We start from the raw sequence: 12,057 nt of genomic DNA on the forward strand, positions 1-12,057 counted from the left end.
ATAGTTAAACTTTTTGCAACACTTTTTTATTTGTAAACTTGGGTGACATGCCAGTGCAGCACTATGTTAGTTAATGTTAGTTAATGTAATTTAATAATAAGAACTAATAACTATCATTAGTTAGCACTGATACTTGCTAGACAGTGCTATGTATACACCAATTCTTTGATCACCTTTCAGGTTGGAAAGCAAAAATCAGTTTTATTAACAAAACCCAGAAATTCCGTTTAAACTTCTGAATAAGCTTTACAGTAAAAAGTCATTTAATATTCTTCTTTACATGTGTTTTTAAGGCTAGCTAACTTGGGTATATGATGGATTCTGAAAGCACATGAAAAAGCTTCTGCTGCTGCTGTAATATGAAACAGCTTGATGACATTCACCATTCACCATTAATGGCAAAAAGCCCAATGCCTTCAGCATGAGTAGAAACCAGATCCTGTCTCCCGCCCTTCCTTGCCATATCTTACCAGCCATTTTTAAAATGATAGCCTTGTGCCTTATGAAATCTTTCATTTTTTTTTTCTTCCAAGGGAGCATTACTTTGCTCTCATTGATATTTCATAAACCGCAATGTTGCCTCACACTTAGACATTTGTTTACATGAAATTTTTGTATCTGGATAGTTTCTTTAAATTCCAAAAAAAACCTTTAACACAAGAATGGCCTAGAGGAGATTGAAAGCATTAATAAACTTGCTTAAGTTGAAAATTGTCCTTTTAATTGTTTTTTAAAGATTTTTAGTATAATCGAAAACTTCCACATTTAGTAATTGTAAAGGTTTCCTCACTGCACTATTAATAAAAATATTTAGAGTTATACTAAAATAAGCATTTCTGAGTTACAGATATGACATTTTACAGAGGATTTTGAAAGGACTGGGAATGAAATTAATTTATTAGTACAGATTAGTATTATAATCAGCTCAACAATGACAGAGGTGTATTTTATTTCTGAATAAATTATTTTGCTCATTGGTGTTCAAAGATCATATTATTTGGCATTTAAAAAGATTTCAGTGATTGATATTCAATTTAAATATCCCTACATTTTATTCAGTAATTATAAGATGGCATTAAGCACCAGTCATAACTTATTCTCCATTATTTTCCAATTAAAAAGGTTATACTAGCTGAGCCTGACTCAGCAAAGCAATTTTTAAAACATATTAAATTAGATTCCCCCAATGGATAAGCATCTAATTGCTCAGCCATAAATGGTGAATACTAAAATGAACTACGCACAAATAATTAGCCTGGAGTATTTTACAAATATTTGAAAATATTTGCAAATAATGGAACTGGTTTGGAAATTATTCACAGATGAATACTAGAAACAAACAGAATATGTTGTATTTTCACTGTGATAAACATTACAAATAGATATATACGGTTTATACTTACAAAATACACTAATAATATTTTCTTTACAGCAGAATTAGTTTGGGTTTTGCCGTATGAATTTAAAAGCCTCAATGACTTTGAACAGGTTCTCAGACAGCTCTGTGATAAGGACCCCGATCTCCACTGATTAACACTAGTACAGAGCACTATCCCTTTTCATTCTTGCCTTTGGAATAAGTTTCCCATACACTTGCAATTGTGTGATCACCCTTGGTTATCTACAATTGTTTACATCAAAGTTTAACATAAGAAATCTAGGTTTAGCTGTCTTTTAGTGAATTTTGCTGTAAATAAAATAGCACTGCATATTAGCCAGCTTCAGAACTCACAGTTTAAGCAACAGAGAGGAAAAGAACAGGTTATTTAAAAAACCTTCCTTACTGATTGGAAATGAGAGTTTTTCTGAGCTTAGGTCTAATACTAGCTTATCACAAAACACTTGTGGATTTTCAGCAGAGGTACGAGAATCTTCAAGGTTATCTAACTTAAGATATGCATTAAAATATTTTCCGATCATACAGCTATACCCTAATAGCCACCTTAATTTACATAGGTCATACATGTATGAAAATTCAAAACATTAGCAAATGTGGTAGAGTGACCATCTTTGGCTTGCACTCCTCCAGACAGGATGTAAAAGTTTTTCCAGCTCTAACCTTGGTGATTCTGAACATTATGGGGATGTAGACTGGGAGTTTAAGCCTGATGAGATTCTTTAGTCAAAGTATTAAGAATTTAGCTGTTAAAAGGAAGGCCTCATGTCTGAACTGCAACAGCTAAGAAAATTGTAGTATACATCCTAGATCAATTATTTACTGTTTTCCAAGCAATGGTGAAATGATCTGTAGAATAATTATTTGTAATAAAAGACAATTACAAAAGTCTTACCTGTGTAATTTTTCAGGTCTCTGTATCTCAATGCATATACCTTTAACTCATGAAAAGATCATTAATATTACTGTCCAAAGAGGAAGAACAGCGTTTCTGACTCATTCATAGAAGGAATTTCTTAGACCTCCTGTCCCTATTCAGAAGCATAGCACTGGTTTATCTTTGGCCCTGGTATCTGTCCTCCCAGACTTTGAGAGGGCTTAATAGTTACAATGACTACATATATACACTCACTATCTTTCCCATAGACATAGAGATTTCCCAGAAATAATTCACCTTTGATCTATCCTCCTCATTTAGCAGACAGGATCCTGGGGCTCCTGCCCTCCCGATGGCGGGTTCCATTGGAGCTATTCTGCAGAACCAATGGATGTTCCCACTGTTTCTTTGGGCAGATTTGTGGTGGCCAGCGTGACACTATCATGCTAGCACTGCACTGTAAATGTAGGCAGTATCACGCAATACTAGTATCATTATGCACTAATTAGCATTATCTCACATACTGACAATACCAGCCTTGAGCAGTCCTGAGCACATGTACTCTCTGCCTATCTCTGCCTATCATGCCTCCACACTGGGTCCCCTTCACCGGAGTAGCTCATGTGAGAGCGAGCAAGCCCTTTTGCTCCAAAAGCAGAAGGGGAAAGTTAAAAGCAGGCCACAGCATTTCCTTCTTGCTAATGAAATTCCTGCCTCTCCTCAGCAAATTGCTGACACAAAGCCGAACTCTTGGCTGTGCACGAACTGCAGGGGACTGAGGTTCCCGGAGGGAAGTAAGAAGGCTGGGTAGGGCAGACAGTTAGGAAAAAGAGTCCTAGAAGCTAAATGATGGGAAAAGAGGGCCTGCATCTAGGAGCAGGAGGTGTTGGTGAGAGTGTCTTCAGAATGAAATTCAGTCCCTACACTTACCCTAGGGCAAGATTTCAGCCCTCTAACAAGGTCACATCAGCTGGTCAATAGTTTGGCTCTCACTCCCATCTACAAAACTCTTAACACTTCCATCCCAGTGTGATCCTACAATTAACTAATATTGTGAGGCTTGGGGAACTTAGTCCTTTTTTTTTGTTGTTGCTATCCACATCAATATCTTCCATGACTACGCACACATCTTGGAATCCGCAGAAGGTAATTAGCATGGAAGGCTTGGGTTAATGACCTCTTAATGGAAAAAACAGAAAGGCTTCTTTCATGCTTACCTTCCATCAGTTTTTACAACAGGTAGAGGACAAAGGACAGGTTGCTTCAGTACTCTAAAACCAAGACCAATGTAGGAGTCTGTCTAACAATGAGGAAAGACTTCACAAATATGCTCAGTGACAGGCCAATTAATTTCAAACCCAGCTTTTATGATCATCAGTTATGATGACTCTTTCCCTCAGAAAGAGGGAATGCGTTTGTGAAGAGATCTGCTAGCCTAACAAGAACAGCTTTAAACTTGGTTCATGGATGTTAGGTACCCAAGTCAAGAGGTGAGTAAATGCTAAAACTGGAGAATGAATGCACGGGAAAAGACTACAAGAAGACTTTCTTATTTCCACTCAGAGAGGAGGGCATAAATACACCTCAAATATCTGTACAGTGAGAGACAGAGCCTGGGGAACAAACAGAAAGGGGGACCATTTCAGGTGTAGTCACTGCCCTATGACATGGTTGGAAGCACAAAGACTTGGTGGGTAATAGGCACCATCGCAGCCCAGACACAGGCTGCTTAGGAAGGAGAGGCAAGAAAGAAAAAGAGGACCCCTCCTCTTCTTGAGTTGCCCCCTTCTATGTGTAGGGGTCCTTGGCCACACAGAGCCGTAGGATGAAGGCAGAAGGAAGTGAGCATGCCTGTCAGATCAGAGGCCTTCTGATTTTGGCACAGACATGTGGGTCTCCTGGATAGGCTGAAGCCATAAGTAAGTTTGGTTGCTTCAGGGACTGTGCAGTCCAAATAATTCTAAATAAATCTGGACATGCAATAGATTTTTCTGGTTACTGGAATATGAGCTTATTGAAATGCTTTAGCTGGGGGGCCTAAATTTGCCTAAGTTCTGTCATAGGTGTCCAATGTAGTATCTCTGGATTTTTTTTGAAGACATACAATCTTTTAATGTTACTCTGATGTGGGATTGTATTCTGTCCAAGAAATAGGGGTTCCACTTGTTTATGTTTTTCAGTAAAATTCTTTAAAATCATGATTACTAATAATGCCTCTCAGTTGAGATGTTACATTCTGAGATTACCAACAAAGATTCATAGTAATAAACCACCATTTTATATCACTTTTAAAGAATCAGGGTGGTCAGTTACCAACCTCTTCAGTCAGTATTCCTTTTCCTAAGATTTCCTTTATTTCCTTGGCAAATAAAGTTTCTAAGGAACAAATGAGATTCAGTGATGTTGCTCATGTAAGGGCAACACAGAAAAATGACATAGTGTATATTCCTTTTAATGGAGTTTACTTTTATAACTCTAGTGCTGTTGTTCCTAATGCCTCATCAAGCTTACAGTTTCAAAAATTCAGCTGATGCCTGGCTACATTGTGGTTAATTATTGTCTTGAATGAAGAAAAACCTCACTTTTGCTTCAACTACAGCATTCATATGCAATATATTCATCCATTTTGGACTCAAATATGTTCTGTTGAGCTGGAGTTCTAGTGTTTTTGATCAGCCAAAATATAGAAAAAAATACTGGTCTTCTATTCTAAATGAATACAAATTTGGTACGTACATGATTTTGCTTGTTTATTTTCCAAAAAGCAATTGCTTTTGGAAATTAAGCTCTTTACTGCTTAAACTACACATTTCCCTGCTACTCTGTCAACTACTTTATGGATGTATACATAGATTTGCTCTAAGACGGGCTGTAAAGGTTTATTACATGTAAGTGGGAACACGGACACTATTTCTCACAGAATGTCATTTCTCTGTATAGAATTCAACACATACTTTCAAAAAATAAGTGATAAAAATAACCAGACAACACAGCATTTGGGCAGGAACCATATCCATATCCATATGCATACAGTATACATATTGCACACTGTATTCATATTATTCACTTATGCACTTTAAGTTAAAATATTTGCTATGCCTCTGTGTGGAAATAATATGCCATCAATATACTAAATGCTAAAATCTTAATAAAACTTTGACTTCGCTTAGAACAAGGGAGTATTTCCACTAAAATTAAATTAACATTATTTTATTAATCTAATGAATATATTTTTGGAATACTGTTTTCCAGAGACAAGTCATCCCTTTTACATGTAAAATAAAACAATTGATGAGAACACAGTTTTATTTGTTCAGTAAAAACAGTACCTACTTCATATCTTATAAAACAGCCATCATCATCTAGTTCTGGTCTTTTTCCTTTTTTATAGTTAACTACCAATGAATATAATTACAATAACAATAGTGCATGCATTTAGCAAGTTTAATTTAGTGATGACCCCAAAATCTACTAAAGTTAATGGCAAAGCTCTTTTGAGCAATTCAAGATTTGTCTGTTGTTATTTAATGTAAAAAAAAAAAAAAAAGCTAATTAGTCACTAATTAAGTGACTAAAATCTCGAACAGAATAGCTAGAAATACCCCAAATTGAGCACTTTTCCCTATTAAAGGAGTTGACTTTTCAACAAAGCCCATGATCTCACAAAGACTTAAGAGAGTGAATTGTATACAAATGAGGAGGAGAGTGGAATTCTAATGGGCTAAATGTATATGAAGCGATTTGTTTGTCATTCTCTATTAAACTGGAGATTAACATAATAATTGAATTTAATTATAAGAGTTTTCCCTAGAAATCAATTACTGGTCAACATTTCAATCACATTAACAGAAGACTCCAGTGTTGCCAATTTGAACTGATAAAATTTTAATAGCATCCAAATATCACTGATACTTGTTTCTTCTTATTTCTGAGACTAAATCCCACTTCAAATTACATTTAATTTTTTTTTTAGTTTTTCTGTCAGTGTGGGCATCTGTAAAAAATGGAAGAAAGTTTGTAGGACTTGTCAGAGGAACTTAAATGCTTGAAATAGAGAAGGACCTAAATGATGTGCTTTTTTATTATGCATTAGAAATAAAATAATGCACAACAGCATTTAAAATACAGTGGGGGTAAGGAAAAAAAATTATACCAATAGCAGACAGTTTGGAACATGGATTCTTGCATTAAGACTTTATACAACAGCTTTTTACAAGCTATTAAATCATACAGGAGTGACAGTAGTAAGGTTTCTTAATGCATCCAATGTATTTACCAAAACATAGAGTTTGGTAAAAGCCTTAATATGGGACCAGCTAGGTCAAGAATGAGCTTTTTTGAAAATTCCACTTTTAGCATAAAAAAACTCTGAGTAGGATGTGGAGATGATGATAAGAGCAACTAGAGTTGTTATGGTTGTACTGAGAAATATATCTCAGCCCACATACCGAGAGTGTACTAGGAGGCATACAAAATTAAACCCCTTAATTCTGAAGACAGCCTGCAAAATCTTCAACAGTCTTTCCGCGTAGAATTACTTGTGCTAAACAGAAGTGCTTTTTAAACTCTTTGAAATTCAAAACAGTTGAATTAAAAATGCACATACTTTGGCTTTCTCATATTTTAAAATTCTAATTGTTATTTTAGGATAAAATATTTTATATTGTATATCACCATATTTTTTTAAAGCAAAGCTTTCAGAAGACATTTATAAAGTACATTGAAAGCATTCTCACTCTGAATCCACATTACATATGAGAAAATGAAATGACAATGAAGTCTGACATTCATCAAAAGCATAAGAGTTTTCAGAAATTTCATCCAGAACAGATTTCCGAAGCTCAGGTGTATTCCTGTTCCAGATAACTGTGCAAAAGGATCAGTGAAATAATTTCTGTGAGAGTGATCGAATGAATACCATTGTCACTTACAAAATGTGGCAGATCCACTCATTTGGCCATACCTTTAAGGAATTCATCATGTCACAATTAAAAGGTTATAGAACTGTGATAATTATGGATAAATACAATTAAAACCACTTTATTGAAACAAAACAGATCTGATTAAAAATCTTGTACATTCCTTCAAGATCTGCAGTTGCTGCAATCGAAGGAATTGCATCTTAATGCCCTAAAATGACTCTTTTTTTACACACTTGATGGGGTATTAGTATAAAAAAGGACATTTTCTTGTAAAAGATGGTGCTGTAATCTGATGATTTCAAGAAGACATTATAATTGGTTTTTTTAAACATCGATGCACATCTGCGGTTCAGAATATATGTATGCAGAAGACACACTGGCACTAAAAGTAAGATTTTTCAAAGGACTCAAATAATTGTTCATTATACATTCACCAAACTTCAAAGAAAGCTTCTATTGATTTCAGTAGAAGCGGTGCTAGCTCAGTGCTTAGTGCTTTAGAAAATAGCACCTATGCTTAATATATTCATGTTTTAAATGCTGGCTTTTTCAGGATACTGCTATGATTGAAACTTTTGCCTTTAGGTCATCTATTACAATCTGATGCACACTCATAAGTAAAATTCCAGTCACACAACAGCTGTTCTAACTGAAATAAATATCTATCTGCTCTAATCTATTTGCAATTTGTAATGCTCATGACATTATAGCAGCTAACTGCAAAAATGGTTTTCTTAGTAGAGCTCTCATTGGACAGACTGCCTTTTCAGAAAACTTCAGCATAACTGGGATTAAGCATTAAACCACTATCACACAGAGACTAGGGCTACATGCACATGTGGCCTGAAGCAAATGTTCCTCTTCAGGGAATTGTGTTCCTATAGGGAGACTGATAGGTCAACTAATTTCTCCTAAACCGTTGTGGGTTCAGCTATTACTCGGCAAGATGAGCAGATAATGCATTTATGGCTGCCTACTCATGGCCTCTGTGATATGAACCTATGGCTAATGTAAATCTGACAGAAGAGAGAAGACTTGCTACCTCCTCTGCTGAACAGGCAGAATTGGCTTAAATTGGTTGTAGGAAAAGGGAGTGAGAGAAATGGAGATAGGAGGACAAAATCAAAGGCCAGCAGCTTAGCAGTGGTCATCCTCTAGCGGTGAAAATTCAAAGTGCATTCTTTAGCCTTGGCTTCTGTCAGCAACAGATTGTGCTTCCTCATCTCTGTGCCTGAGCAGCAGCTTTGTGGTTTTGTAGCAACTCATTTTTCCATAGAGAAAAGCAAGATACAACAGTGCCTTGACTGTTTAACAGTTTCCTACCTGTAGATTGTCCCAAGTATATTTTCACATACCTGAGGAAGATTCTCAGTAGCAATCGTAGTAATCAGCCTGGCACCATTCACCTTAGTGGAACTCTACTGGTTTACTTCAGCAAAGGCACTGAATTGTTTTTGATACAGTTTATTATTATATAATAAAGGTTTTTTCTTTTCTGGTGATCTACAAATTCTGGAATTTTGCAGTTGAAAAAGGATTTTAATTAGAAATGTCAACAAGAGACATTACTGAGTACAAAATTCAGTTCTGAATCAATGATGCTTGGTCTGGGATTTTGTTTTTCTACCTGATTCTTATAAGGGAATCACGGGCAGAGAATAATAGGGAACACCAACTTTTGAAAACATAAAATAAAATATCAAAATTCTAAGGTAATATTACTCTATAAATTTGAAATTCCATTAGAGTAACTTCTTGACAGCTTTGTAGTTTCATCCTTATTCAAGTCTATAAGATCCTCTAGAAAATAATAACAAAACTAGACTCACACCACATAGTTGTTATCTAAATCTTTGGCTTTATAAATAAATATGAATATATTAAGAGATATATATATAAAAGTCTTTGGATTTACCCTTTCAACATGAATAATTTCTAATTTTAAGAACATACTACCATTTTTAGAAATATTGGTGTAGCTTCATGAAAATCAAGATTTTGTATTAATCATGTTTAAAATACAGAATATGTAAACAAGATTTTGTTCAATAGCCTTGTAAATTGGTACATTCTCTTGCTTTTTTAAAAATTATAATAGGTGCATTGCTTGATTCTTACCTGGTATCTGAATTGTTGAATTATTAATAATTTTTACAAATGTATTTACAATTAATCCGTACGGTTCTCAGCATCTTTCTTTGGGTTGGAGAATGGTGAGTTTTTTGCATCAGTGTGAAAATGAATTAGAATCTAATAGCATTTCTAAAGATGACCAGTTAAATTGGAATTGTAATGAGCTTTCTGTACATAATGAAAACAATCTAAAACTTAATTGTGTAATTAAACCGAGTGCTTCTCGTAACAAACTGATAAGTATCTTTTAATGACCCTATAAATCTAACCTAATCTAACTGCTATTTAATATCTCACCTGAATTTAAGGATATTCACTTTGCTTATTTGTTTGTTTCAGCAATTAGTTCTGAAATTAGCATATGGTGGCGTTTCCATTTTTAAAGGGATTCCTATATATAATTCTGTTTCATATATGCTTTTTCATCATCACAGAATATAAAATCAAGATAGCATTGCCAACTGTATTTAACATTTTTGCATTTTAAATATATTATTTGGAGCTCACAAGGATTATACTGTGATCAACCAATCCTGTTTTATTCTTCCTCTCAGTTTACCATGAAGAATTAATAGATTCATAAGCTAGAAATGACAATTACTTCTTATTCAGACTGCCTAATTTCTGCTAGATTTGCTTATTTAGGTGGACTTCTTTTGCTCAGTCTCAGAGGGTGATTTAGACTACCATTTCTCAAGCATCACTTAATTCCCAAAGATGCCTAGAAACAATGAGTGTGTTTGTTTTGATCGCAGAGTTACTAAGACACCCAAAGTCTTCTGAGTATCTCAGAAATCAGGTAGTCGGAAGAGTTAGGCTAGCTGTGATAGAAAGATGAGTGAAAAGATACCTAATCTCTGCTGAAGTCCCAGTGGGGACATAGTTGCTAAGATCTATTCTGATTACATCTAACTTAGCTGTAGTAAGATCAATTAAAAATGCCACTGGAGAATGACTAAAAAACACCTTTTGTGTAACGTTGCAGGAAGAAGACCCAGGAACTAAACTTCTTTTAGGCTGCCTGGATCAAAACATCACAAACTCTTTTATTCAGTTTTTCTCTAAATCCAAAATCTTCAATTGGACTTGTACCTTTCATGCTAAAAAATAGTTTCAGATGGGGCTAATTCCACACTTCCTTGCATCACTGACCAGCTCACATCACTGTTCACATTCTCAGTGGCTTGCTGAACACTCAACTTTAAGCATATATAAAGGAATGTTGCTAAAATGTGCATTGATGTTCAGTGGCAAAAGTTGTTTAGAAGCCATTTGAACTTTTATGTAAAGGAATTTCTCCAGCTGGCTCCTAATTTTGAAATCATGGGTTTGTTATTATCTCCAGTGGACTGAGAATAAAAGCCCAAATACATAAATTAATTTTGGCTCTTTCTGGAGCTGCTCAAAATATGGGAGCTATTTATCCATTTAATTTGGTGAAAACGTAGGTTTTAAAATGTCGGTGCAGTTTTGCGCAGTTCTTTCTTTTTGATCTCTCATCGTTATAAGTGATTTTACACATGATAGAAGCAAGTGGGTGATTTGAAATATAAGCATTACTTTCCATGTTATAAACCAGTTATGGCTTATGACAGGTTAGGAAGTAGTACGTATGCATACAGTCACTAATATATTGATATTTTATACAATATTGTCAACTGAACGCTTTTAAAGGGAAATTATGAGAAAGAACTTGGAGAGGTTATTGAAATCAGCTGAAAGCAACCTATTCACGTCTGTATGTTTTCAGTTAGTTCTAGTGAACCCTTTCAGAGGATTTTTAACAGAAATATGCATGCAAAATTAAGTTACAGTCCAGAACAAACAGCAAGCGGTTGTAGGAATGAGAACATTGCATAGATTATTTCCTGAGCTGCAGAGGAGGGATGAGAGGGAAGCACTACATGGATAAGTTATATAATGAAAACTTTAAAACCATAAATGTTTCCTAGAAAAACAAGAGGTGAAAACCAAAACCTGTCAACAGTACGGATCCTGAAAGGATTGGTACAATAAACAATGTATGTTTCATGGAAAGCAACTTCATCTTTCTCAGACAAGAATATTATGAATGGGTTAGAAATTAATTAAAACTGATGAACTGGTAAAAACTATGACAAGATATTACAAGGAAATTAAAAAAGATGAATAGAAGAGAGGATATAAAAAAGTAACCAGGACCAGACACTTAATCAGAGATAGTCCATCAAGCAAAAAGGGAAAGAGATACAAAGCTGAGAAAAAGATATTCTGTAAACCACTTCTTCAAAATAATTACGTGATTTTTTTTTGGTTTTGTTTTGTTTTAATTGTCAATAAGGTGGTTGTAGACTCCTCAGGCATTTCATATAGATCATCCCAAAGAACATACAGTGTATAGAGGGAAATGTTAAAGTCTGGAACAGGAAGATGGCGAACTAAGGATACTATAAGATATGTTACTCTCATGTCTTTCATCTTTCATAAGTGTGGAACATTGCTCATGCTCACAGATGAAAACAGAGATTGGCCAGACCAACCGATATTGAAAAGGAATTCATTGTTGCTTACAAAACAGAAAAGGAATTGATTAATTGCATTTATTTTAACTATTGTTTCTTTTTTAAGGAATTTTAATCATGGTGGTTTAGCAGCACAATATTTGTGGGAAGAAAAATGAAATGGGAATCCTATAGAAACAAAGCTCCAGGTTTGCATGCACAATTATTCCCAATAATTATTTTTGCATT

The 12,057-nt window shown here is 34.8% G+C and overlaps 1 protein-coding gene across 1 annotated transcript in view; it reads right to left on the reverse strand.

The window, feature by feature from the left end:
- SNTG2 (syntrophin gamma 2) overlaps window positions 1-12,057 on the reverse strand; it is a 326,817-nt gene that overhangs the window by 16,666 nt on the left and 298,094 nt on the right. The window lies entirely within an intron of this gene.

The sequence above is a fragment of the Calonectris borealis genome, chromosome 3, assembly GCF_964195595.1.
Source record: "Calonectris borealis chromosome 3, bCalBor7.hap1.2, whole genome shotgun sequence".
NCBI lineage: Eukaryota > Metazoa > Chordata > Aves > Procellariiformes > Procellariidae > Calonectris > Calonectris borealis.